Source organism: Pristiophorus japonicus, chromosome 2 (genome assembly GCF_044704955.1).
Source record: "Pristiophorus japonicus isolate sPriJap1 chromosome 2, sPriJap1.hap1, whole genome shotgun sequence".
NCBI lineage: Eukaryota > Metazoa > Chordata > Chondrichthyes > Pristiophoridae > Pristiophorus > Pristiophorus japonicus.
Window position 1 is genome coordinate 216380141 of NC_091978.1, and position 27548 is coordinate 216407688.

Genomic DNA, 27548 nt, shown 5'->3' on the forward strand with positions numbered 1-27548 from the left:
GAATAAAGGTTCAGGTCATAGAGTGACCTTGTCCATAGAATATACCTCGTGTGGGTTTTGTGCCATTGAGTAAGGACATTACATTGGCGATGAGAAACGGGAATCAACGACCCACGAGAATGGCCACCGGTAGCACAGAGGAACAGTACTGTGTTGGTGAGGACTGGGATGATTTCATTGAGAGGCTCCAGCAAAGCTTTGTCATGAAAAAATGGCTGGGAGATGCAGCGGCCGACAAGCGAAGGGCCCATCTGCTGACCAACATAAGAACATAAGAACATAAGAATTAGGAACAGGAGTAGGCCATCTAGCCCCTCGAGCCTGCTCCGCCATTCAACAAGATCATGGCTGATCTGGCCGTGGACTCAGCTCCACTTACCCGCCTGCTCCCCGTAACCCTTAATTCCCTTATTGGTTAAAAATCTATCTATCTGTGACTTGAATACATTCAATGAGCTAGCCTCAACTGCTTCCTTGGGCAGAGAATTCCACAGATTCACAACCCTCTGCGAGAAGAAATTCCTTCTCAACTCGGTTTTAAATTGGCTCCCCCGTATTTTGAGGCTGTGCCCCCTAGTTCTAGTCTCCCCAAACAGTGGAAACAATCTTTCTGCCTCTATCTTGTCTGTCCCTTTCATTATTTTAAATGTTTCTAGAAGATCATCCCTCATCCTTCTGAACTCCAACGAGTAAAGACCCAGTCTACTCAATCTATCATCATAAGGTAACCCACTCATCTCCGGAATCAGCCGAGTGAATCGTCTCTGTACCCCCTCCAAAGCTAATATATCCTTCCTTAAGTAAGGTGACCAAAACTGCAAGCAGTACTCAAGGTGCGGCCTCACCAATACCCTATACAGTTGCAGCAGGACCTCCCTGCTTTTATACTCCATCCCTCTCGCAATGAAGGCCAACATTCCATTCACCTTCCTGATTACCTGCTGCACCTGCAGACTAACTTTTTGGGATTCACGCACAAGGACCCCCAGGTCCCTCTGCACCGCAGCATGTTGTAATTTCTCCCGATTCAAATAATATTCCCTTTTACTGTTTTTTTTCCCAAGGTGGATGACCTCACATTTTCCGACATTGTATTCCATCTGCCAAACCTTAGCCCATTCGCTCAACTTATCTAAATCTTTTTGCAGCCTCTGTGTGTCGTCTACACAACCCGCTTTCCCACTAATCTGCAAATTTTGTTACACTACACTCTCTCCCCTCTTCCAGGTCATTTATGGATATTGTAAACAGTTGTGGTCCCAGCACCGATCCCTGTGGCACACCACTAACCACCGATTTCCAACCCGAAAAGGACCCATTTATCCCGACTCTCTGCTTTCTGTTAGCCAGCCAATTCTCTATCCATGCTAATACATTTCCTCTGACTCTGCGTACCTTTATCTTCTGCAGTAACCTTTTGTGTGGCACCTTATCGAATGCCTTTTGGAAATCTAAAATCACCACATCCATCGGTACACCTCTATCCACCATGCTCGTTATATCCTCAAAAAATTCCAGTAAATTAGTTAAACATGATTTCGCCTTCATGAATCCATGTTGCGTCTGCTTGATTGCACTATTCCTATCTAGATGTCCCGCTATTTCTTCCTTCATGATAGTTTCAAGCATTTTCCCCATGACAGATGTTAAACTAACCGGCCTATAGTTACCTACCTTTTGTCTGCCCCCTTTTTTAAACAGAGGCGTTATATTAGCTGCTTTCCAATCCGCTGGTACCTCTCCAGAGTCCAGAGAATTTTGGTAGATTATAACGAATGCATCTGCTATAACTTCCGCCATCTCTTTTAATACCCTGGGATGCATTTCATCAGGACCAGGGGACTTGTTTACCTTGAGTCCCATTAGCCTGTCCAGCACTACCCCCATAGTGATAGTGATTGTCTCAAGGTCCTCCCTTCCCACATTCCTGTGACCAGCAATTTTTGGCATGGTTTTTGTGTCTTCCACTGTGAAGACCGAAGCAAAATAATTATTTAACGTCTCAGCCATTTCCACATTTCCCATTATTAAATCCCCCTTCTCATCTTCTAAGGGACCTTCATTTACTTTGGTCACTCTTTTCCATTTTATATATCTGTAAAAGCTTTTACTATCTGTTTTTATGTTTTGCACAAGTTTACCTTCGTAATCTATCTTTCCTTTCTTTATTACTTTCTTACTCATTCTTTGCTGTTGTTTAAAATTTTCCCAATCTTCTAGTTTCCCACTAACCTTGGCCACCTTATACGCATTGGTTTTTAATTTGATACTCTCCTTTATTTCCTTGGTTATCCACGGCTGGTTATCCCTTCTCTTACCGCCCTTCTTTTTCACTGGAATATATTTTTGTTGAGCACTGTGAAAGAGCTCCTTAAAAGTCCTCCACTGTTCCTCAATTGTGCCATCGTTTAGTCTGTGTTTCCAGTCTACTTTAGCCAACTCTGCCCTCATCCCACTGTAGTCCCCTTTGTTTAAGCATAGTACGCACGTTTGAGACACTACTTCCTCACCCTCAATCTGTATTACAAATTCAACCATACTGTGATGACTCATTCCGAGAGGATCTTTTACTCGGAGATCATTTATTATTCCTGTCTCATTACACAGGACCAGATCTAAGATAGCTTGCTCCCTTGTAGGTTCTGTAACATACTGTTCTAAGAAACAATCCCGTATGCATTTTATGAATTCCTCCTCCAGGCTACCCCATGCGATTTGATTTGACCAATCGATATGTAGGTTAAAATCTCCCATGATTACTGCCGTTCCTTTTTCACATGCCTACATTATTCCCTTGATTATTGCCCGCCCCATCGTGAAGTTATTAAGTTATTATTTGGGGGCCTATAAACTACGCCCACCAGTGACTTTTTCCCCTTACTATCTCTAATCTCCACCACAATGATTCAACATTTAGCTGCGGTCCTAAGACGTACGCGCTCATGAAGGACCTACTAGCACCCGAAAAGCCGACGGACAAAACCTTTGAAGAGCTTAGCAAACTAATCGGTGAGCACCTCAAACCGCAAGCAGCATACACATGGGCCGACACAGGTTCTATACCCACTGACGTCATCAAGGACAGAGCATACCAGACTTCGTTGCGGATCTCCGGCGTTTGGCCAGCCTCTGTAAGTTCACAGACGCCTGCAGGGGGGAGATGTCAAGGGACTTCTTTATTGAGGGCATCGGTCATGCGGGGATTTTCTGAAAATTAATTGGGACCAAAGACTTGACTTTGGAAGTGGCGGCGTTGATGGCTCAGACTTTCATGGCGAGGGAGGAGGAAACCAAAATAATATACATGCGCAATTCTGCCTCCAACGTAGCGGTGGATCAAGGAGTCAATATCATAAATGCGACTCAAAGCCCCGCAGGCAGGCAGGGGCAGTCCGACACACCCCAGGCAGCAATAGACCCCAGAGTAAGTTTTCAACAGAGACAATGGCAGGCTGAACGGAAATTTATGCCATCACAATGGACAATGCGGTCTGGGATGGGGCTATTGACACCCACTAAGAGGGTACTCAAGAGCAGTCAAAGGGACAATCAGCGAGGAATGCCGGATGATAGCTCCTTTGTTCACAACAATGGGAATCGCAGCTCATGCTGGAGGTGTGGGGGCAAACACTCTGCCAGGACTTGCAGGTTTCAACAATTTGGCTGCAGAAATTGCAACCTCAGTGGCCATTTAGCTCAAATGTGCAGAAAGCCTGTAACCAGGCTAATTTATGAGGCGGATGGACCAGAAGAGGGTTCTGTGAGGCAGGATCGCTTTTGGGGCAAATCAATGGATGCTGAAGTTCAGCGGGTTCATGTGGCAAACATTCACAGCTCATATACCAAAACGCCACCAATGATGATGAAGGTTTTATTAAACGACAGGGAGGCATTCATCAGGGAACTCCACAGCGAGCATCCAGGCATCGTGCTGATGAAAGCCATTGCCCAGTCACATGTTTGATGGCCGGAAATTGATTCAGAGCTAGAACATTGTGTTCGCAGGTGCACGACATGTGTCCAGCTGGATAATGCCCCCAGTGAGGCCCCGCTCAGCCCGTGGTTCTGGCCCACCAGGCCATGGTCACGTATTCACGTAGACTACGTGGGTCCATTCATGGGAAAAATGTTTCTCATTGTGGTAGATGCGTACTCGAAATGAATCGAGTGCATCATTTTGAATTCGTGCACAACATCCACCACTGTGAAGAGTCTATGTGCGGTCTTTGCAACCCACGGCTTGCCGGATTGTGATGGCCCTGTTCAAATCCAACATCTCCACCGCTGGTACTTTACGCAGGATCACCTCATAGTTGATGTCAATTACAAAGAAGTCCTGCAGCATGTCTGCCAACATAGCCCGGAACTTACATGGTCCCGCTAGACGTCTGAGGTCGGCAACGAATTCCACTGCATTCTGGCCCTCTGAGCGAATGTGCGTGTAAAATCTGTATCTTGAGATGATGATGCTTTCGTCTGGCTTAAGGTGATCCTGTACCAGTGTACACAATTCTTCATACGTCTTCTCTGTTGCACTCACAGGCAGGAGTAGATTCTTTATCAGACCATAAATTTTTGGACCGCAAACCGTGAGGAATACCGCCCGGCGCCGATCTGCGTCGCCGACCTCCCCCATTTTGTTGGCCATGAAAAACTGGCTCAAACGGCTCACAAAGTCTGTCCAATCTTCTCCTTCCACAAATCGCTCCAACAATCCAATTGTGCTCATTTTTGTATGCAAAGGTTTTTGTTGCCCGGACACCAAATGTTGTGTATGTAATAACTGTTAGACTGAGTACTGTTTAATTCCAAGAAGTATGACCTTGGCTTTGCTTTATTAAGGCCCAAAGTGACTAATATACTAAATGGCTGGTCTTTTGTACTTGGGCTGCACAACAGTGACGCCATCTAGTGGCTAGTGATCCCAAAAGTATATGCATGACACCCTCCCTCTTCACTCCCTCAACAGTTACTGCTAGCTCTCTCCCTCCCCACTCGCTCACAGTTACTGCTGGCCCTCTCCCTCCCCACTCCCTCACAGTTACAGTTGGCTCTCTCCCTCCCCACTCTCTCAGAGTTAATGAGGCTTCCTCCCTCCCCACTCCCACAGTTATTGTTGACTCTCACCCTCCCTCCCCCTCAGTTAATGCTAGCTCTCTCCCTCCCTACTCCCTCAGTTAATGCTGGCTCTCTCCCTCCCTACTCCCTCAGTTACTGCTGACTTTCTCCCTCCTCACTCCCTCACAGTTACTGCTGGCTCTCTCCCTCCCCACTTCCTCAGTTAGTGCTGGCTCTCTCCCTCCCCACTCCCTCACAGTTAATGAGGCTCCCTCCCTCCCCATTCTCACACAGTTACTGTTGGCTCTCACCCTCCCTACTCCCTCAGTTAATGCTGGCTCTCTCCCTCCCTACCCCCTCAGTTACTGCTTGCACTCTCCTTCCCTACTCACAGATAATGGTGGTTTCTTCCTCCTTCCCACCACAAACCATTTCTCAGAACTTCGCCCCAGTTTCTGCTCCATTTCCTCTTCTCTTCGTCATCATCTATTTCCTATTTTCGTTACCATCCACTTTGCTCCCTTGTTCACTGCAATCCACTCAAACCCCTCTATCATTGCCAGCCACTGAACTCCCTCAATCATTACCATCAACTCAGACTCCTATTCATTACCACCTACTCGGACCCCTCTTTTCTTGCCATCCACACTTCCCTTATCTATTCTTCCACTCTCTCCTTGCAAGAGTTTCGGTTTATAGTATACAGAAGCAGAAACCCTCATCAACGCTGGCAGCACTCTGAGAGGAAGAGGAGGACTAGTCTGGTGCATAAGCCAATGGACCTGGGAGGAACAGGGTTGGGGACAATGGAGCATCTCAATGCTTATTCTTATCAGCAAATTTTGACATGCTGATTAGACCCCCAAAACAATGAACATTGATGGCTGCCATGTATAATTTTGTTGAAGAGCAATGTTTCAGCTCTTGGACATTACCTCTTATTTAATTTTTATTGAACATTACATAGACAGAAATGAGATAATTCTGCCAACTAAACCATTGTAGCATTAACATACTAATCAGCTATTAAATGAGAGAAATTAAAACAGAAAATGTCAGAAATACACAACAGGTCAGTCACAATATGAAAATAGGACAGGCACGTTAATATTTTGACTGTAGCACGTTCTGTTTTAATTTTAGATTTCCAGGATTTGCAAGGTTTTTTTCACTTTTATTTCCTCAGAGAGTTGCTCATTCTATAAATGACCTACTGCAACTCACCTTTAACAGGAAGGGCTGGATTTTTGGGGCGTTAATGGCGGCGGGGCGGTCCTGATAACGCCTGGAAAAAATTTGCATCCTCGTCTGCAATATTCGTCATAAAATGAGGTTCTGTGTTTGGGGGTGCAAAATCAAGCATTACACAAGGAAGTTTTTGCTCCCCAGCCGAAAATCACGGCATTGAATAAGTCAGAATAATGTACAGGACAAGGGTGTGCAGCACAAGGGTGTGCAGGTGCCCTGATTTTTGTTGATAACGCTTGTAAATAGTTTCTTTGATTTAATGCATTTCATTGTTATTCAGTGCCCTGCAACATAATGTTGTCTACTGAATGGTTTTCTTTTGGTGGGGGGAGTTTTTGTTACTTTGTTGCAGTAAAATGCCTGTTTGATCCTTTACAATTGGTGTCTTGTGTATCATTCCAATGTTCACCGGAGATGTGCCGTTATGGGGGCACATAACATGTCCAGTATTAGCTCCATCCCTCAGCTTCCTCCATTCAGGAGAACCGGTCCATTATAACTGGCGACGTGCGACTCTTGGTCCAGCACCATCTCCATGTTGCCTCCCCCGTGGATGGGGTGGTTACCCAACGGGGGCCTCGCCAGGCTCCTCTTCATCATCCTCCTCCTCCTGACGTGGGCCTGCAATCCCCACTGGCAATGCCTGGCCCCTCATGATGGCTGAGCTGTGCAACATACACACTGATACGTCCATACTATACAGTATAAATGCACACGAGGCCCATGCTTGAGAGAAGGTCAGTCTGTGACCTGTCCTTTATTCCTTAGCACTCAAGTGATGAAGGTGGGCGGGGCTTCCCCTTTTCTACCCGAAGGTCCAGGTTAGGACTGTCTCCCACAAGTTCACCACCTAGTGGTCAGTGTACAACTTAAGTCAGATTATACATGGGTTACAATGCTGGTTGAGTACATGACATCACCTCCACCCCCAAAGTCTTATTGGGATCACAGGTTGAGTCTCTCTGGTGGTTTACGCTCTCTTGTAGAGCGCCTGAGTTGGGGCTCCGGTTGTTGGGCGCTGGCCTGAGTGTCTGCTGTTTGCAGTGCCTCAGGCCTATCCAGACTGCCCACAGTGACTGGGCTCTCCTCCCTTTGATTCCGGTGTTCGGTCACCTGTGGTGGAGTGAACTCAATGTCGTGTTCTTCCTCTGCTTCTTCTACGGGGTTGCTGAACCTCCTTTTTGTTTGATCCACATGTTTGCGGCAGATTTGTCCATTGGTAAGTTTAACTACCAGAATCCTATTTCCCTCTTTGGCAATCACAGTGCCTGCGAGCCATTTGGGCCCTGCAGCATAGTTGAGGACAAAAACAGGGTCATTTACATCAATACATTGCGCCCTCGCATTCTTGTCATGGTAGTCATATTGTGACTGGCGCCTGCTCTTGACAATTTCTTTCATGGTGGGGTGTATAAGGGATAACCTGGTTTTGAGTGTCCTTTTCATTAGCAGCTCTGCGGGTGGAACCCCTGTGAGCAAGTGTGGTCGGGATCTGTAGGCCAACAAGAGGCGTGATAAGCGCCTTTGGAGGGAACCCCCTTGGATTCTGAGCATCCCCTATTTGATTATCTGCACTGCTTGTTCTGCCTGGCCGTTTGAGGCCGGCTTGAACGGTGCCGTTCTGACATGGTTAATTCCATTGCCTACCATGAAGTCCTGGAATTCAATGCTTGTAAAGCACGGGCCATTGACATTGACCAAGACGTCCGGTAGACTGTTGGTGGTGAACATTGCCCGTAGACTTTCTACCGTGGCAGAGGATGTGCTTGAATTAAAAATTTCACACTCGATCCATTTGGAGTAGGCGTCTACTGCAACCACAAACATTTTTCTCATGAAAGGACCTGCGTCGTCCACATGGATGCGTGACCAAGGCTTGGCGGGCCAGGACCTGAGCCTAAGGGGGGCTTCCCTGGGTGCGTTGCCCAGCTGGGCACACGTGTTGCACCTGCGAACACAAAGTTCCTGATCTGCGTCTATCCCTGGCCACCAAACGTGTGACCTGGCATTTGCCTTCATCATGACAATGCCTGGGTGCTCATTGTGGAGTTCTCTGATGAACACCTCTCTGCCCATCTGGGGCATGACTACTCGGTTTCCCCACAGTAGGCAATCGGCCTGAATCGAGAGTTCATCCCTGCGCCTGTGAAATGGTTTAAATTCCTCAGGGCTTGCCCTGTACGTGGCTGCCCAGTCCCCATTCAGGACACATTTCTTGAATAGAGACAATAGCGGGTCTCTATTTGTCCAGACTTTAATCTGACGGGCTGTCAGGGGTGAGCCTTCATTTCCGAAAGCTTCAACAGCCATGACCATCTCAGCAGCATGCTCAGTAGCCCCCTCAGTGGTGGCTAGTGGAAGCCTGCTGAGTGCATCGGCGCAGTTTTTGGTGCCCGGTCTGTGCCGAATTGTATAGTCATAGGCGGCTAACGTGACTGCCCATCTCTGTATGCGGGCCGATGCGTTTGCATTTATGGCCTTGTTGTCGGCCAAAAGGGACGTTAGGCGTTTGAGATCTGTTTCCAGCTCAAATTTCGTGCCAAACAGGTACTGGTGCATTTTCTTTACCGCATATACACATGCGAGCGCCTCCTTTTCTACCATCCCGTAGCCTCTTTCTGCCTGGGACAGACTCCTGGAGGCATAAGCTACCGGCTGTAATTGACCCTTGACATTGACATGCTGAAACACACACCCGACACCATAGGACGACGCATCGCACGTTAACACAAGTTTCTTACATGAGTCATATAGCGTTAACAGATTGTTGGAACATAACAAATTGCGTGCTTTATTAAAAGCCCTTTCCTGGCTTTCCCCCCAGACCCTTTCGCGACCTTGCGTAGGAGCACGTATAGCGGCTCTAGCAGCGTGCTCAATTTGGGAAGAAAGTTACCAAAATAGTTCAAGAGCCCCAGGAACGAACGCAGCTCCGTCGTGTTACGGGGTCTGGGTGCTCTCTGGATCGCTTCCGTCTTGGACGCAGTAGGGCTGATCCCGTCTGCTGCTACCCTCATCCCCAGGAATTCTACCTCTGGAGCTTGGAAGACGCACTTCGCCTTTTTCAGTCGCAGCCCTACCCGGTCCAGTCTGCGTAGCATCTCCTCCAGGTTGTGGAGGTGTTCTTCCGTATCATAACCCGTGATGAGGATGTCGTCCTGAAAAACCACCGTCCCTGGAATCGACTTGAGGAGGCTTTCCATATTTCGTTGGAAGATCGCGCCGGCCGAGCGAATCCCGACGGACATCTGTTGTACTCAAACAACCCCTTGTGTGTCGTGATGGTAGTCAGTTTCTTCGACTCACTCGCCAGCTCCTGGGTCATGTAAGCTGAGGTCAGGTCCAATTTTGAAAAAAGTTTGCCACTGGATAGCGTCGCAAAGAGGTCCTCCGCTCTCGGTAGTGCGTACTGGTCTTGGAGTGACACCCGATTGATGGTGGCCTTGTAATCACCACATATCCTGACCGACTCATCCGCCTTCAGCACCGGCACGATCGGGCTCGCCCAGTCACTGAATTCGACTGGCGAGATGATGCCTTCCCTCAGCAGGTGGTCCAATTCGCCTTCTATCTTTTCCCGCATCATGTACGGCATCGCTCTGGCCTTGTGGTGTACTGGCCTGGGGTCCGGGTTTATGTGAATCACTACCTTGGCCCCCATGAAAGTGCCAATGCCGGGTTGAAATAATGAGTCAAATTTGTCCAGGATCTGTGAGTATGATACTCGCTCCACAGAGGAAATTGCATTGACATCGCCCCATTTCCAGTTCATGACAGCAAGCCAAATCCTCCCCAGTAGTGCAGGACCGTCCCTGGGGACAACCCAGAGGGGCAACCTGTTCTACGAATCTTTGTGGGTCATGACTACCGTGGCGCTGCCTAGCACCGGAATGATCTCCTTTTGTATATCCGTAGCTGTGCGTCAATCAGCGATAATTTTGGCCTCCTGGCCTTGGACGCCCACAACTTTTTGAACTGTTTGATACCCATCAGGGACTGGCTGGCCCCTGTGTCTAGCTCCATTGATACTGGGATGCCATTGAGGAGCACTTTCATCATTATCAGTGGCGTCCTTGTGTATGAACTGTATACGTGCTCCACATGAACTCGCTGAACTTCAGCTTCCAGCGATTTCCCCCAGCGTTCATTTCTGCAATTTCTGCAAGTATTTTGCTCATCTCTGCAAACTCCGGCTGAGTGTGTGCCTCCACACCTCCAACATGAGCTGCTGTTGGAAACAAAAGGTCCCTTGCCAGTCGATCGTCCCTGACTGCCCCTGTTATTGTCCTTGAGTGCGCCATTAACAGGGTTGATGGCCCCATTACTGGCCGCATTGTCCCTTGCAATGGTGTGAACCACCGTTTAGCTTGCCATTGTCTCTGTCGAACTCCCCCTCTGGGTTCGACTACATGTTGGGGCATGCCCGATTGCCCTTGTCTGCCTGGAGAACTGTGTGCTGCTTTAACAATGTTGAATCTCTGTCCCAACCATTCCTTAACACAGTACCTCTCATCTGTTCTGCTAGTGGCCATGCTCGCGTGGTTTAAATCCCAGTTTCTCGTCGCCATTGATACATCCTTACTATACACTATAAATGCACACAAGGCCCATGCTTGAGAGAAGGTCAGTCTTAGCACTCAAAGTGATAAGGTGGGTGGAGCTTCCCCTTTTGTACCTGAAGGCCCAGCTTAGGAGTGTCGCCCACCTCGTGGTCATTGTTCTCACAGTGTACAACTTAGATCAGATTATACATGGGTTACATTGCTGGTTGAATACATGACATCCATGATTGCACAGAATGGGCATGAAATTGTGCAAAACAGGTAATAGTGAATTGGCAGCCCATTTTACACCACACACAATGTTCTTTTCCATTGAAGCCTGTTTCACATGATCGCCAAAGACAATTTCACCCTCAATGTCCTACAATATAGACCTACAGTTCAGTCAATGGATGGTAATTACAATCTGCTATGAATTAACGACACATACGGCAGTGGATAGAGTTGTCCTGGCTGCAGTAATATTAGTACATATATAGAATGATTATTTGGACAAAATCCTTTACTTTTGGTGCAATCACTGCAAATTTATTAATTTCCACACTGAGTTAAACACAGCTACAATATATTAGTGTACAATGATTGAGACATAATTTATAAGAAAGGAACAGAACTGTCTAAAATAAACCAAACTGAAATTTTCCTCATCAAATACTAGCATACTCACACATGTCTGCTATAAATTATACCTCTGAAGTAGGATGAAATATTATTTGCACATCAAAACTCACTTAGTCACATTAGTGAGTAGCATTGCGGGTGATTAAAATCGTCTTGGCTCTTACCTGTCCGAAAGCCGCCATGATCGTAGCATCTGCAATTTTTAACCTTCTCTCCTGAGCAGACAGCAAGGGCACATGCCCGGAGCCAACAGGGTCCTTCTTTACATATGCATGTTACGGCCCAATGACATCATTAAGACTCGGCTGTAATTTTAACTCAGGACTATATTCAATGACATTCAGTGATTCAGTCATGTGAGTTTCAGGTATGGAATAACCAGAGATAATATTCTGGATGCATTACTAAGCTGATTACGTTTATAAATTGGAAAGTAATTTCCATTAGTTAGTAATCACAGATCAGCCTTTTGGGAGCTGCTTGAACATAATGGTAATGCCTCTGGATGCCAATGTGTGGGTCTCATGCAGTAGCTGCAACACCCAAGATCAACTTGCCAGCTTTGCCGAGGCCAGTGGCAGGGAAAACCCAGTTAAATAAACGTCTACTTGACTGCCAGCTTTAGCAAATCTGGCAAGTTTACCTTTGTCATTGGCTTCGCAACCTGTGCATTGGGAGCCAACAGCACAAGCACAATGTAAAAATAGCTACAGGTTTCCTGATTTTTTTCCTGCAAGACCATCGTTTCCCGTTATGTTTTCCTCTATGATTTCCTGTATTAAGATATGAAAAACTAAAGTTGCGCATTCTATCAGCTCTGATGCCTTTTGAATTTTTTTTTTCTAAAAGGAGTATTTTCCACCATTATTTGATCATTAATAACAAATGTTGCCTTTGGGTCCAAATGAATTGAAACTACATTTGTAATGAGAAGCGTATAATTATGATTGCTGTTGGTGAGATTGATGCTATTCAAGGTATAATATTGGGCTAGAATTTCCTATCAGCCCACCAGTGCCCGATTGCCGCCCAAAAGACTGGGAAGATTATCGCCGGCGAAACCCATTCTGGGTGAAAAAGTGCAATTTAGGGCCTATTGGGCAGTTCCAAAGCAAAATGATCGATAAATTTAAAAAATCAATAAAAATTTACCCCAAGGCTGCGGGTTGGGCCTAACGGCAGAAAAACAATAAAAATAATTTTTCAAAAAACATCACCTAAAAAATCAAATAAACATTCCAAGACACTTTTAAGCTAAATAACCACAACAGATTTTTACAATAATTAGTGAAAAAACAATCACTCACCTTTGTCTTGGAGAGCTAATCACCTGCCACCCAGCTCCGCTGATCCTCGTGGGCGTTTTTTTTAAAACTCAGCTACAGGTCACCCTGACCCAAATATCACACCAAGGCAATCTCAGGACGGTGCACTTTGGCGGTCCGCTCCCCAGCGGTACCTCAAACTCCGGTAAGGATTTTCTCACTTACCTCTTACCATCCACAATGGCCAATACCAACCAGAAACTGGGTGATAAGCCATTGGAAATTCCAGCCCATTGACTCTATTCGCTCCGAATGGCCCTCGCATTCAGTAAGACTGACACCATCTTAAATAATATCTTCTTCATGTAGGAGTCAGTTTAAAATTGAATTGAATGTACTAAGCTCCATAAATTTGCTCGTTGTGCTTTTACAGCAAAAACAAATTCATATATGCTTTTCCTGTACAACACAGTTGTTATTCATAAGTAATCAATTTCTTTAAAACACTGTGAATACTTTCAGGCTGACATCCCTAATATCCTTGTTGAAATCATATTGAATATTCGTTAATTTAGATTTCCAAGAGCAAGCAAGGATGATTTATTACTAGACTGTTGTGTAGCAGCAGAGGGAAGTTCGCTGCAAGATGTTTCAGCCTCCAATTCATGACTTCAGTGCATTTTGGTGGTGCTCTCAGAAGCACAATCCAAAATAAATGTCAGTTTATATTATTGCTTCAATCAGGGAATCGGCGCTGTGTGTTGGGGCTCGGCTGCTCTTCTTTATCCCCGCTGCTCCTCCGGTGGTGTTCCCTCCTAGGTCGGGGGTCGGGTGTAGGGGATCTCAGAGATGCGGTAATTGTGACCACCTTCAAGAAAGGAAACAAGTCGATTGCGGTAACTACAGAAGAGTTTCCATGTTGTCTGCCACAAAGAAAGTCATTGCAAGAATCCTCCTCAATCGCTTTTTCCCAGTGGCTGAAGAGTCGCAATGCAGATTCTGCCAACTAAGGGGCACAATGGACATGATCTTCAGCGTGCGGCAAATTCAAGAGAAATACAGGGAACAGCACCAACCCGTGTACATGGCCGACTTTGACCTCACAAAGACCTTCGACACGATCAACCAGGAGGGATTATGGAGCATCCTCCTCAAATTCCTTGCCCCCAAAAGTTTGTCACCATCTTCCGCCTGCTTCACGATGACATGCAAGCCGTGATCCTAACCAATGGATCCACCACAGACCCAATTCACGTTTGGACTGGGGTCAAGCAAGGCTGTTTCATTGCACCAACGCTCTTCTTGATCTTCCTTGCTGCAATGCTCCATCTCACCCTCAGTTAGCTCCCCACTGGAGTGGAGCTAATCTGCAGAACTAACGGCAAACTGTACAACCTCCGCTACCTCCTGGCCAGATCCAAGGTAGTCCCATCCTCTGTCATTGAATTACAGAAGGCTGCATCTGCGCATAATTGGAGGCCAAACTTCAAACCATCATCAACACCTTCACTGAAGTGTATGAGAGCATGGGCCTTACATTAAACATTCGTAAGACAAAGGTCCTCTACCAACCTGCTCCCGCCACACAGCACTGCTTCCCAATTATCAAAATCCATGATAAGGCCTTGGACAATGTGGACCACTTTCCATACCTTGGCAGCCTACTGTCAACAAGGGCTGATGTCGATGACGAAGTCCTACACTGCCTTCAGTATGACAGTGCAGTCTTCGGTCGCCTGCGGAAGAGAGTGTTTGAAGACCAGGACCTTAAACCCGGCATCAAACTCATGGTCTAAAGAGCAGTAGTGATTCCTGCCCTCCTATATGTCTCAGAGACATGGACTATATACAGCAGACACCTCAAAGCGCTGCAGAAGTACCATCAGCGCTGCCTTCGCAAGATCGTGCAAATCCATTGGCAGGACAGACACACCAACGTCAGTGTTCTCGCTCAGGCCAATATCCCCAACATCGAAACACTGACCACGCTTGATCAGCTCTGTTCGGCGGGCCACATCGTTTGCATTCCCGACACAAGACTCCCAAATCAAACGGTCTACATGGTGCTTTGACATGGCGAGCCTCCGCTGGGCAGAGGAAATGCTTCAAGGATACTCTCAATGCCTCCTTGACAAAGTGCAGCATCGCCACTGACTCATGGGAATCTCTGGCCCATGACTGCCCAAAGTGGAGGAAGAGCATCCGGGAGGGCATTGAGCATCTTGACTCCCATTGCCGAGAACAAGCAGAAACCAAGCGTAGACAGCGGAAGGAACATGCGTCAATATAGACTCCCCGACCACCCTTTCCTTCAACCACTGTCTGCCCCACCTGTGACAGAGACTGCAGGTCCCGCATTGGACTCCTCAGTCACCTGAGAACTCACTTTTAGAGTGGAAGCAAGTCATCCTTGACTCCAAGGTTCTGCCTATGATGATGATGATGATGATGATGATGGTGGCTGATCTGATCTTGGGCTCAGCTCCACTTCCCTGCCCATTCCCTATAACCCTTCACTCCCTTATCGTTCAAAAATCTGTCTATCTCCATCTTATATATATTTAATGACCCAACCTCCATAGCTCCCTGGGGCAAAGAATTCCACAGACTTATGACCCTCCAAGAGAAGAAGTGTCTCATCGCAGTTCTAAATGGGCGACCCCTTATTCTTAAACTATGCTCCCTAGTTCTAGATTTCCCCACAAGTGGAAACATCCTCTCTGCATCTACCTTGTCGAGCCTCCTCAGTATTTTATATATTTCCATAAGATCACCTCTCATTCTTCTAAACTCTAATGAGTATAGGCCCAACCTGCTCAACCTTCCTTCATAAGTCAACCCCGTCATCTCAGGAATCAATCTAGTGTACCTTCTCTGAACTGCCTCCAATGCAAGTATATCCCTCCTTAAATAAGGAGACCAAAACTATATGCAGTACTCTAGGTGTGGCCTCACCAATACCCTGTAAAGTTGTAGCAGGACTTCTCTGCTTTTATACTCTATCCCCCTTGCAATAAAGGCCAACATTCCATTTGCCTTCCTGATTACTTGCTGTACCTGCATGCTAACGTTTTGTGTTTCATGCACAAGGACCCCCAGGTCCCTCTGTACTGCAGCATTTTGTAATTCTCTCCATTTAAATTATAATTTGCTTTTTTATTTTTCCTGTCAAAGTCGATAACCTCACACTTTCCCACATTATAGTCCATCTGCCAAATGTTTGGCCACTCACTTAGCCCATCTATATCCCTTTGCAGATTCTTTATGTCCTCCTCACAACTTGCTTTCCCACCCATCTTTGTATCATCAGCAAACTTGGCTATATTACACTTGGTCCCGTCATCCAAGTCATTAATATAGATTTTAAATAGTTGAGTCCCCAGCACTGATCCCCGTGGCACCTGGGAATCACATGCCCTAGACCGCTCAAAGTGGAGGAGAAGCATCTGGGATGGCGCTGAACACATTGAGACTCCTCGCCGGGAGCATGTGAAAGCCAAGCGCAAACAGCGGAAGGAGCGCTCGATAACTGAAGAAGCCCACCCACCCATCCCTTCAACCACCACCTGCCTCACCTGTGACAGTGACTGTAGATCCCACATTGCTCTCATCAATCACCTGAGAATGCATATTAGTGTGGAAACAAATCATCCTCGAGTCCAAGGGGCTGCCTAAGAAGAAGAAGGTACCCCACTAGTTACCGTTTGCCAACCGAAAAAGGACCTATTTATCCCAAATCTCTGTTTTGGGTTATTTAGCCAATCCTCTATCCATGCTGATATATTACCCCTAACCCCATGAGCTCTTATCCTGTGCAGTAAGTTTTTAGGTGGCATCTTATCGAATGCCTTCTTGAAACCCAAATGCACCACATCCACTGGTTCCCCTGATACACCCTGCTTGTTACATCATCAGCCGAAGACATAGTGTGGAGTTCCACATGTACACGAACATAACCCATTTCTACCTCTTCACCACCACTCCACTGTCTCTGTGTTGTCAGCATGCATGTTCAACATCCAGTCCTGGATCATAGTATCATAGAATCATAGAATGGTTCGGTAGTGTCCTTACGCCTTACTATAGAATAACACGAGGCATATACTGTAGACAGTCACTACGTGACCTGAACCTTTATTCCCAGGACCAAGATGTGCTGACCCTGCGTGGGACCTCCCTTTATATACCTGGATGACCAGGTGAAGAGTGTTTCCCACAAGTTCACCCCCTGTGGTCAAGGTGTGCATTACTCAGGTGTATACAATGTACAGTCATATTGTTACATAAAGGTTACAGTTATGTGAAGGTTACAAATATGACATCACCTCCCCCCAACGTCTTTGGGTCAAAGATTGAGTCTTTCAGGCGGTCGACGCTCGCTCTTGGAGTGCTGCAGTTGGTGCTCTGGTGGTTGAGCCTTGGCATGCGTCTCTATCGCCTGAGGTGATTCCAGCCTGTCCGGGCTGGCCGCAGGGGCTGTGCATGCTGGTGAATGTCCTTGTTGCTTGTTCACTGGCAGTGATGTGGGTGACATCTCATGATCTTCCTCAGGTTCCTCAGTGTCAATGCTGAGCCTTTTCTTTGCTTGGTCCAGATGTTTGCGGCATGTCTGCCCATTGTTAAGTCTGACCACTATGATCCTATTTCCCTCTTTGCCAATTACAGTACCCTCAAGCCACATGGGTCCCACAGCATGATTGAGAACGAATACAGGGTCATTGATTTCTATCCATCTCCCCACTGAGTTGCGATCATGGTACTCGATTTGGGACTGGTGCTTGCTCTCAACAATGTCTGACAGGGCTGGGTGAATGAGGGACAGCCACGTTTTAAGTGTGCATTTCATGAGTAGTTCCGCGGGCGGGACTCCCGTGAGTGATTGCGGACAGGACCTACAGGCCAGCAGGAGGAGCAATAGGCGGTACTGAAGGGAGGGTCCTTGAATCCGCAGCATGCCCTGTTTTATGATTTGAACCTCACGTTCCGCCTGGCCATTGGAAGCCGGCTTGAATGGTGCTGTCCTGACGTGTTTGATACCATTACCCGACATAAACTCCTGGAATTCATAGCTAGTGAAACACGGGCCGTTGTCGCTAACCAGGATGTCCGGCAAGCCGTGGGTCGCAAAGTCCATACGCAGACGCTCCACGGTGGTGGATGTCGTGCATGAATTCAATGTGATGCCCTCGATCCATTTCGAGTATGCATCGACAACAATCAGGAACATTTTTCCCATGAACGGGCCTGTGTAGTCTATGTGAATACGTGACCATGGACTGGTGGGCCAGTGCCACGGTCTGAGTGGGGTCTCCCTGGGGGCATTTCCCAGCTGGGCACATGTCGTGCACCTGCGAACCCAGTGTTCCAGGTCTGAGTCAATTCCTGGCCACCATACATGTGACCGGGCAATGGTCTTCATGAGCACGATGCCGGGTGCTCGCTGTGGAGTTTCCTGATGAATGCTTCCCTTCCTTTCTGGGGCATGACTACCCGGCTGCCCCATAGCAGGCAGTCGGCTTGGATGGAGAGCTCGTTCATCCGTCTGTGAAACGGCCTGACCTCCTCGGGGCACGCTCCGTGTGCGGGCGCCCAATCCCCGTTCAGGACACATTTCTTTATCCAGGGACAGGAGGAGATCTCTGTTGGTCCAAATTTTGATCTGGCGGGCTGTGATGGAGGAGCCTGCGGTTTCGAAAGCCTCAACGGCCATGACCATCTCCGCGCTTTGCTCCGACGCCCCCTCGGTGGTCGCCAGTGGGAGCCTGCTGAGCGCCGTATGGTGTAGTCATACGCAGGCAGCGTGAGAGCCCATCGCTGTATGCGAGCTGATGCATTGGCATTGACAGCCTTGCTGTTGGACAACAGGGATGTTAACGGTTTGTGGTCCGTTTCTAACTCGAACCTTCTGCCAAAAAGATACTGGCGCATCTTTTTCACCCCGTAGACACATGCGAGTGCTTCCTTTTCAATCATCCCATATCTCCGTTCTGCCTGGGAGAGTGACCTGGAGGCATAAGCCACAGGTTGGAGTTGGCCCTCAACATTACTCTGCTGCAACACGCACGCAACCCCATAGGATGATGCATCACACGTTAAAACCAGTTTCTTACAGGGGTTGTACAAAGTCAACAGCTTGTTAGAACAAAGCAGATTCCACGCCCGATTGAAAGCCCGTTCTTGACAGTCCCCCCAAAACCATTCACAACCCTTACGCAGGAGCACATGCAGTGGCTCCAACAATGTGCTTAAGTTCGGCAGAAAGTTCCCGAAGTAGTTCAATAGTCCCAGGAATTACCGCAACTCTGATGTGTTGCCGGGCCTGGGTGCACGACGGATCGCCTCTGTTTTGGATTCGGTAGGCCGGATCCCGTCTGCGGCAATCCTCCTGCCCAAAAACTCGACCCCTGCGGCCAAAAATGCACACTTGGACTTCTTTAGTCGCAAGCCTACCTGGTCCAGTCGGCTTAGCACCTCCTCCAGGTTGTGGAGGTGTTCCTCTGTGTCTCGACCCGTGATTAGGATGTCATCTTGCAATACGATTGTTCCAGGGATGGATTTAAGCAAGCTTTCCATGTTCCTCTGGAAGATAGCAACCACTGAGCGAATGCCAAATGGACACCTGTTGTAAATGAATAGCCTCTTGTGCGTAGTCATGTGGTCAGAAGCTTGGATTCTTCAGCCAGTTCCTGAGTCATGTAGGCTGAAGTGAGGTCCAACTTGGTGAACAGCTTGCCACCTACCAGCGTGGCAAATAGATCCTCCGCTCTCATAAGCGGGTATTGGTCCTGTAGTGACACTCGCCTTGTAGTCGCCACAAATCCTGACCGAGTCATCCGCTTTAAGAACAGGAACAATGGGACTTGCCCAGTCACTGAATTCACCAGGCGAAATTATGCCCTCTCGTAGCAGCCTGTCCAACTCACTCTCAATTTTCTCACGCATCACATACGGCACGTCTCTGGCTTTGTGGTGCACTGATCTGGTGTCCGAGGTGATGCGTATCACTACTTTGGTGCCCTTAAAAGTCCCAACACCTGGTTGAAAAAGTGGCTTGAATTTCTGTAGGACCTGTGAGCATGAACTTCGCTCCACAGATGAAATGGCGTGCACATCCCCCCATTTCCAGTTCATCTCGGCTAACCAGCTCCTCCCCAGGACAATCCAGAGTGGCAGCCGGTTCTCCGATCCATTGTGTGTGAACACCAAGTTTGCACTGCCTAGTACTGGGATGATCTCCCTGGTGTACATCCATAACTGTGTGTCAATGTGTTCCAGTTTGGGCCTGTTAGCTTTGAGTGGCCATAGTTTTTCAAATTGTTGGGCACTCATAAGTGACTGGCTGGCTCCTATGTTCAGCTCCATGCGTACCAGGATGCCATTTAATAGAACTCTCATCATCCTAGGTGGCTTTTTGGTATACGAGCAGTGGACATCTGCCACATGAACCCGCTGGACTTCAGCTTCCATGGCTTTGCCTCAAGCATCACTCTGCCTTGCAGACCCCTCGTCTGGTTCCTCTGCCTCGTAAACTAGCCTTGCTACAGGCTTTCTGCACATTCTGGCCAGATGTCCACTGAAATTACAGTTTCTGCAGATAAATTGCAGAATGTTTGCCACCACACCTCCAGCATGAGCTGAGATTGTTGTGAACAAAGGAACTGTTACCAGGCATTCCTCTCTGATTGTCTCTTTGATTACTCCTGAGCACTCTGTTGCTGATTGTCAATGGTCCCAATCCCGAGACGCATTGTCCCTTGTGATGGTGTGAATTGCCGATCCCCCTTCCATTGTCTCTGTTGCTGGCCCACCCTAGACCCTGTTGCTGCCTGGGTAGTGTCGAATTGTCCTTGCCTGCGGGGTTCTGAATCTCTTTACAATGTTAACTCCCTGGTCCATCGCCACGTTGCGACCAGGGCTGTGCGCGTAAATTATCTTGGTCTCCTCTTCCCCTGCCATGAAGATCTGAGTTATCAACGTTGCCCTTTCCAAATTCAAGTCCTTGGTCTCAATAAGCTTCCTGAAAATCCCGGCATGACCAATGCCCCCAATTAAGAAATCCCTTAACATCTCCCCCCTGCAGGCATCTGTGAACTTACAGATGCTGGCCTAACGCCGAAGGTCCGCAACAAGGTCCGATATGCTTTGTCCCTCCCGTCGCCGGTGTGTGTAGAACCGGTGCCGGGCCATGTGTATACTGCTCACCGGTTTGAGGTGCTCAACGATCAGAGTGCTGAGCTCTTCAAAAGACTTGTCCGCCGGCTTCTCGGGTGCGAGCAGGTCTTTCATCAGCGCATACGTCTTGAATCCACAACTGGTCAGTAGATGCGCCCGCCGCTTGCCAGCCACTTCCTCTCCCAGCCAGTCCTTCATGACAAAGCTCTGCTGGAGCCTCTCAACGAAATCGTCCCAGTCCTCACCAACACAGTACCGTTCCTCTGTGCTACTGGTGGCCATCTTCGTGGGTTGTTGATTCCCGTTTCTCGTCGCCAAATGTGGTGTCCTTACATCTTACTATAGAATCACACGAGGCATGTACTGCAGACAAAGCCACTACGTGACCTGAACCTTTATTCCCAGGACCAAGGAGTGCTGACCCTGCGTGGGACCTCCCTTTATATACCTGGATGACCAGGTGAGGAGTGTCTCCCACAAGTTCACCCCCTGTGGTCAAGATATGCATTACTCAGGTGTATACAGTGTACAGTGTTGTTACATAAAGGTTACAGTTATGTGAAGGTTACAAACACGACAGGTTACATCACAGAAGGATGCCATTCAGCCCGTTGAGCCTGTGCCGTCTGTCTGTAAGAGCCCTGAAGCTATTCCCATGTCTCTGCCCTTTCTCCGTAGCCCTGCAAATTCTTTTCTTTCGTCCAATTCCCTTTTGAAAGCCATGATTGAGTTCCCTCCACCGCCATTTGAGGCAGTGCATTACAGATCCTAACCACTCGCTCCTGTAAAAAACGTTTTCCTCATGTTGCCATGGTTGTTTTGCCAATTGCCTTGAATCTGTGTCTTCTGATTCTCGACACTTCCACCAATGGGAACAGTTTCTTTCTACAGGTACGCCCTCCCAAATCTGGAGTTCCAAAACCCAGAATGTTCTAAAATCCGGATGGATCTACCACAGACTAAATTCACGTTCGGACTGGGGTCTCGCAAGGCTGTTTCATTGCACCAACGATCTTCTCGATCTTCCTTGCTGCAATGCTCCATCTCACCCTCAGTGAGCTCCCCTTCTGGAGTGGAGCTAATCTACAGAACAAACGGCAAACTGTTCAACCTCTGCTGCCTCCTGGCCAGATCCAAGGTAGTCCCATCCTCTGTCATTGAATTACAGATGCCTGCATCTGCACATACTTGGAGGCCAAACTCCAAGCCATCATCAACACCTTCACTGAAGCGTACGAGAGCATGGGCCTTGCACTAAACATTCGTAAGACAAAGGTCCTCTACCAACCTGCTCCCATCACACAGCACTGCTCCCCAATTATCAAAATCCATGATAAGGCCTTGGACAATGTGGACCACTTTCCATACCTTGGGAGCCTCCTGTCAACAAGGGCTAACTTTGTCGATGACGAAGTCCAACACTGCCTTCAGTGTGACAGTGCAGTCTTCGGTCGCCTGCAGAAGAGAGTGTTTGAAGACCAGGACCTCAAACTTGGCATCAAGCTCATGGTCTACAGAGCAATAGTGATTCCCGCCCTCCTATATGCCTCAGAGACATGGATTACGTACAGCAGGCACCTCAAAGCACTGGAGAAGTACCACCAATGCTGCCTCCGCAAGATCCTGCAAATCCATTGGCAGGATAAGCACACCAATGTCAGCGTTCTCGCTCAGGCCAACATCCCCAGCATCGAAGCACTGATCATGCTCGCTCAGCTCTGTTGGGCGGGCCACGTCGTCCGCATGCCCGATACGAGCCTCCTATAAACAAGTGCCCTACTCAGTGCTCCGACACGGCAAACGAGTCCCAGGTGGGCAGAGGAAATGCTTCAAGGACACCCTCAAAGTCTTCTTGCAAAACTGCACCATCCCCACTCACACCTGGGAATCCCTGGCTGAAGACCACACAAAGTGGAGGAAAAACGTCCGGGAAGGCGCCAAACTCCTTGAGTTTCTACACCGAGAGCAAGCTGAAACCCATCCCATTCCTTCAACCACCATCTGCCTCATCTGTGACAGTCTGTAGGTCCTGCATAGGACTGATTAGTCACATGAGAACTCATTTTTAGTGTGGAAGCAAGTCATCCTCGATTCCGAGGGACTGCCTAAGAAGAAGACATTTTGTTGATGCTCTCAGAATCACGATCCAAAATAATTGACAGTTTATATTATTGCTTCAATCTCTTCATAAAGCTGCTTCTTTTCCAGGAAGACACATATTTTCAATTAGTATTTGAACATTTTCTTTCTTCAACTGTTTTAAGGTTTCTTTGGCTTCAACACAAGCCTTTGCTTTTGTCAACCACTAGCAGGTGGATGACAGTGGGTGAAGGGGTGGGGGAGGGTGAGGAGGAGACATGACCAAAATTCAGGGACCCTATCAGGCCTGTTCCCGCCGTTTTGCGGTGGCTATGTGGTGGAATTGAGTGGCCGTTGTGTTGCAGTCCAATGGCCGCCCCGACCCAAATTCAGGTTGGAGATTTTTTGGTCTGAACCCACCTTGCCCCGCTGCTGATGACTGCTACAAGTGCGTCATCAAAACGTGCACCGCCGCTCTCCCGTACCTCCAGAAGACTCTGACTCATATTTACCAAAAACAATCGTTACCCCACCGTGCCCTGCCACCGACAGCTTTCTCTGTCGGTGCACCTTATTCTGAGTGTGTGTGGCCCGGCAGCGCAGCCGCCCTTCAAGGGGAGCATCCACTACCGCGGCCGCCATGTTGTTAGTTTTGCTGGCCGACTTCCTGATCGGCCGGCAAAATTTTGCCCCCAGGTTCGGCTGGGCCTCCAATAAGCAGCCTGGCACCCCCTCTTGGGTGCCCGATTCTCTCCCCTTTAATGGAGGGGAGAGAGCGTGGTGACGCACATGCACTGTGCCATCACCACCGCTCCATTGCTGGGTGACAGCGGCGGAGAATCGATCCTGCCCCAACTTCTGCCCCTCAGCCTGACTTACCGCTGCACTTCCGCCCCCAATATGACCGACTTCCAGTCTGACGATGTAAAGGCCACCTCAACGCTCCCGGCAGGAAAAATACTTGGAAAAAAGGTAGGTGCAGCAGATTTCTGGCGGCCCTGAATTTCGGCCCCATTGACTCCAACTTACCCTTTTTATGTGTCTTGCCTTTCTTGCTACTTTCCCAGATAATGCAGGTAAGCATAAACCATCCACTATTCTCTGCTGCAGTGTATTAATATAGCCAATAAAATATGTTACTTGGCTAGTGTTCAAAAGAACACAGTTAATCCTCTTTTTTGTAGCATCCTTCTTCTCATATTCAGAACTAAAAATGTAGGCCAGTTATGTTAATTAATCATTTTGCATTTAATGTGAATGAAGACCCTATAGTTTTAGTGTTTATAATTTCAGACAGGGGAGTACTGGTTTAAGGACTCTGTTTATTCAGAGTGAACACATTCTGTAACAGGAGGTGATCTCACTGAAGTGCTATAATTTCAGTGTCTCAATGTTTATGGTTTGCACTTGTATTGTAGATACAAAAGTTCAATGCCTATTTTCCCACTGGGCATCATAATGAGGAGCATGTTGACATCTAAACATCTTGCGCTCCAATCTCATATGACTCAAGGGTAAGTATAAAGATGAATGCATGCTATATGCTCCATTCCCACCACTCTGCAGTTTCCCTCTACTGACCCCCACTCTGCCCTTTCAAGCTCATTTCCATGAAACTCACCTCCTGCTGCCTTGATTCACTCCTCAGTCCACTCCTAACCGCTCAGCTACCCGTCCTGGCTCTGATTCTAGCTGACATTGTCAATAATTCACTTTCATCAGGCACCGACCAATCTGCTCCCTTTTAAATTTGAGGTCATAACCTCTCTCCACCCTTGATCCACCCATCCTCTCTAACTACCACCTATCTCTAACTTCCCTTTTCCCTTTTAGGTCCTTGACCATGGAGTCATCTCCCAGCTTCATACCTACCTCTCCCAAAACTTTCTGTTGGAATCCCTTCATTCTGGCTTCTATCCTTCTCATAATATTGAAACTGCCCTAGCCAAAGTTGTGAAGACTGTGATCATCACCTCGCTCCTCAAAAACCAACCCTTGAGCGCTCCGTCCTTGCAAACTATCACCCCATCTCCAATGTGCCTTTCCTCTCCAAAGCCCTTGAACATGTTGTCGCCTCCAAAATCCATGCCCACCTTTCCCAGAACTCCACTCAGGCTTCCACTCCTGCTACAGTACCAGAATGGCTCTTACCAAGGTCACAAATGACATCCTAATTGACTGCGACAAAGGTAATCTATCCTTTTTCATCCTTCTTGACCTGTCTGCAGCCTTTGACATGGTTGACCATAAAATTCTGCTCCAACATCTCTCCACCATCGTCCAGCCGAGCAGGATTACACTCGCCTGGTTCCATTCCGATCTTTCCAGCCGTAGCCATAGAATCACCTGCTTCTCTTCTCTTCCCGCTTCCGCACCATCACCTCTGGTGTCCCCCAAGGATCTAGCATTGGCCCCCCTCCTTTTTCTCATCGACATGCTGCCCCTTTGTGACATCATCCAGCAACACAGCATTAATTTTCACATGTACGCTAATGATACCCAGCTCTACCTCATTTCCACCTCTCTCGAACCATCCACCGTCTCTGTACTGCCAGACTGCTTGTCCAACATTCAGCACTGGATGAGTAGAAATTTCCTCCAATTAAATATCGGGAAGTCCAAAGCCTTTGGCTGGAATTTTCCCCTAAAGAAAGGGGTGGATTTGGAGTGTGGAAGCAGTTAAAGTGTTAAAAATGGGATTCCTGACCTGATCCCGCCTCCATCTTGCCATCCACTTCTGGTTTTACCGGAGGCAGGATGGGGGCAGGCGACCGACCCGCTGCCAGGGGGCGTTACCTCAATTGAAATATTGTAATGAGGTTGGAATGCTCTTCTTTTCCCTCCATTTTGATTTTAACTGCATGGGGATGGCAGTTAAACAGAGGCGGGGACTGCTGCATCCAGGAGGTAAATGGCTTTATACCTACCTCCTAGATCCAGGATCCCAACCATATCTACGCGACATGATCAGAGACCACCCCCGTGGCCTCCAATCACCTTTCCAGGCCTCCCTCCCCAACCGCCCCCAACAAGAACTCCGTCTGCAATGATGATGATGAGGCCGGCCACAATCCTCCGGTGTCCTCTCTCTCCCTGCCGATTCCCGACTGACCTCCTCCCCAAATTCGTGGCCGATGCCCCCCCCCCACCCCCCGCCCCGCGATCCCCAGCTGAATCCCTCCTGATCCCTGGCTGACTCCTGCCCCGCAATCCACAACCCCTGCCGATGCTTTCTCCCCCAACCCTATCCCCGACCCCTGCCAATTGCCAATAAATTGGTCTCCCATGTTTCCTGCCCGACTCGGAGGCTCCCTGTCCCCGACCCGCCTACCTGGGGAAAATTCCTGCCATTGCCTTTGGTTCATGCCACAAACTCCGTTCCCTTGACAACGATTCGATCCCTCTCCCTGGCAACTGCCTGAGGCTGACAAAGTCTGACCAAGACCTTGGTGTCATATTGGATCATAAATTGAGCTCCCTACCTCATATCCATTCCATCACTAAGACCACCCATTTCGATTCACTGGCGGGGATGAAGGCAGATGCGATCATTGCACGGGTACAGGAGTGAGGGGTACCGAGGGGGCAACATTCTCTGATGCAGAAGCAGGATCTTGGTCCTTGTTCTCATCTGTCGTTGGCAGTGGTGGTGCGTGTTATACTTGTAATAAATGGTTAGACTGACTACTGTGTGTAATGAGCAATTATGACCTTAGCTCCTTTATTAAAGTTCCAGAGTGCAGGTACCTCGTAGGTGACCCGCTTATATACTGTGCTCCCAAAGGATGCTGGGATCCCTTGGGACTCCAACAGGTGGGCCCTCTGGTGGTCAGGTGTGATGCAGGTTACAAAGAGTTAATTACATAACATCACTCCCCCGTGAAGTCAACAGTACGCTTATTTACAAGTTGAGACGATCTGGGGCTTTGCGCTCCCTTGTCGATCGTCTCGGTACAAATGCTGGTGTGGGTGGGTTGGTCAGTTCTTCACTGGGCTGTTGGGCAGCCGGCCTTGCCAGGCTGCTGAGGATGATGAGTTCAGTTTCATGGTCAACCATGATGTCAGTTGCCACTTGTGTGTGTGTTGGAGGGTCAAAGTTGGTGGTGTCCTTTTCGGGTTGTTCGTAGCTGTTGGTGAACCGCAATTTGATTTGGTCGAAATGTTTTCTGTGCGTTTGTCTATTGGTCAGTTTGACCTGAAACACCCTACTCCCCTCTTTGGCTGTGATCGTGCAGATGAGCCATTTAGGACCATGTCCATAATTGAGCAGAAATACAGGATGATTGATCTCAATATCGCGTGACAAATTTGCATGGTCATGGTACATATTTTGTTGATGCTGCTTGCCCTCCAGGTGATATGGAGATCATGGTGGACAAGAGAGAGTCTTGTAATAAACACCCTTTTCATGAGCAGCTCAGCTGGAGGAATCCCGGTGAGTGAGTGGGGTCTGGTGCAGTAGCTGAACAGCACTCGGGACAACTGGGTCTGCAGGGAGCCTTCCGATACGCGTTTCAAGCTTTGCTTGATGGTCTGAACTGCC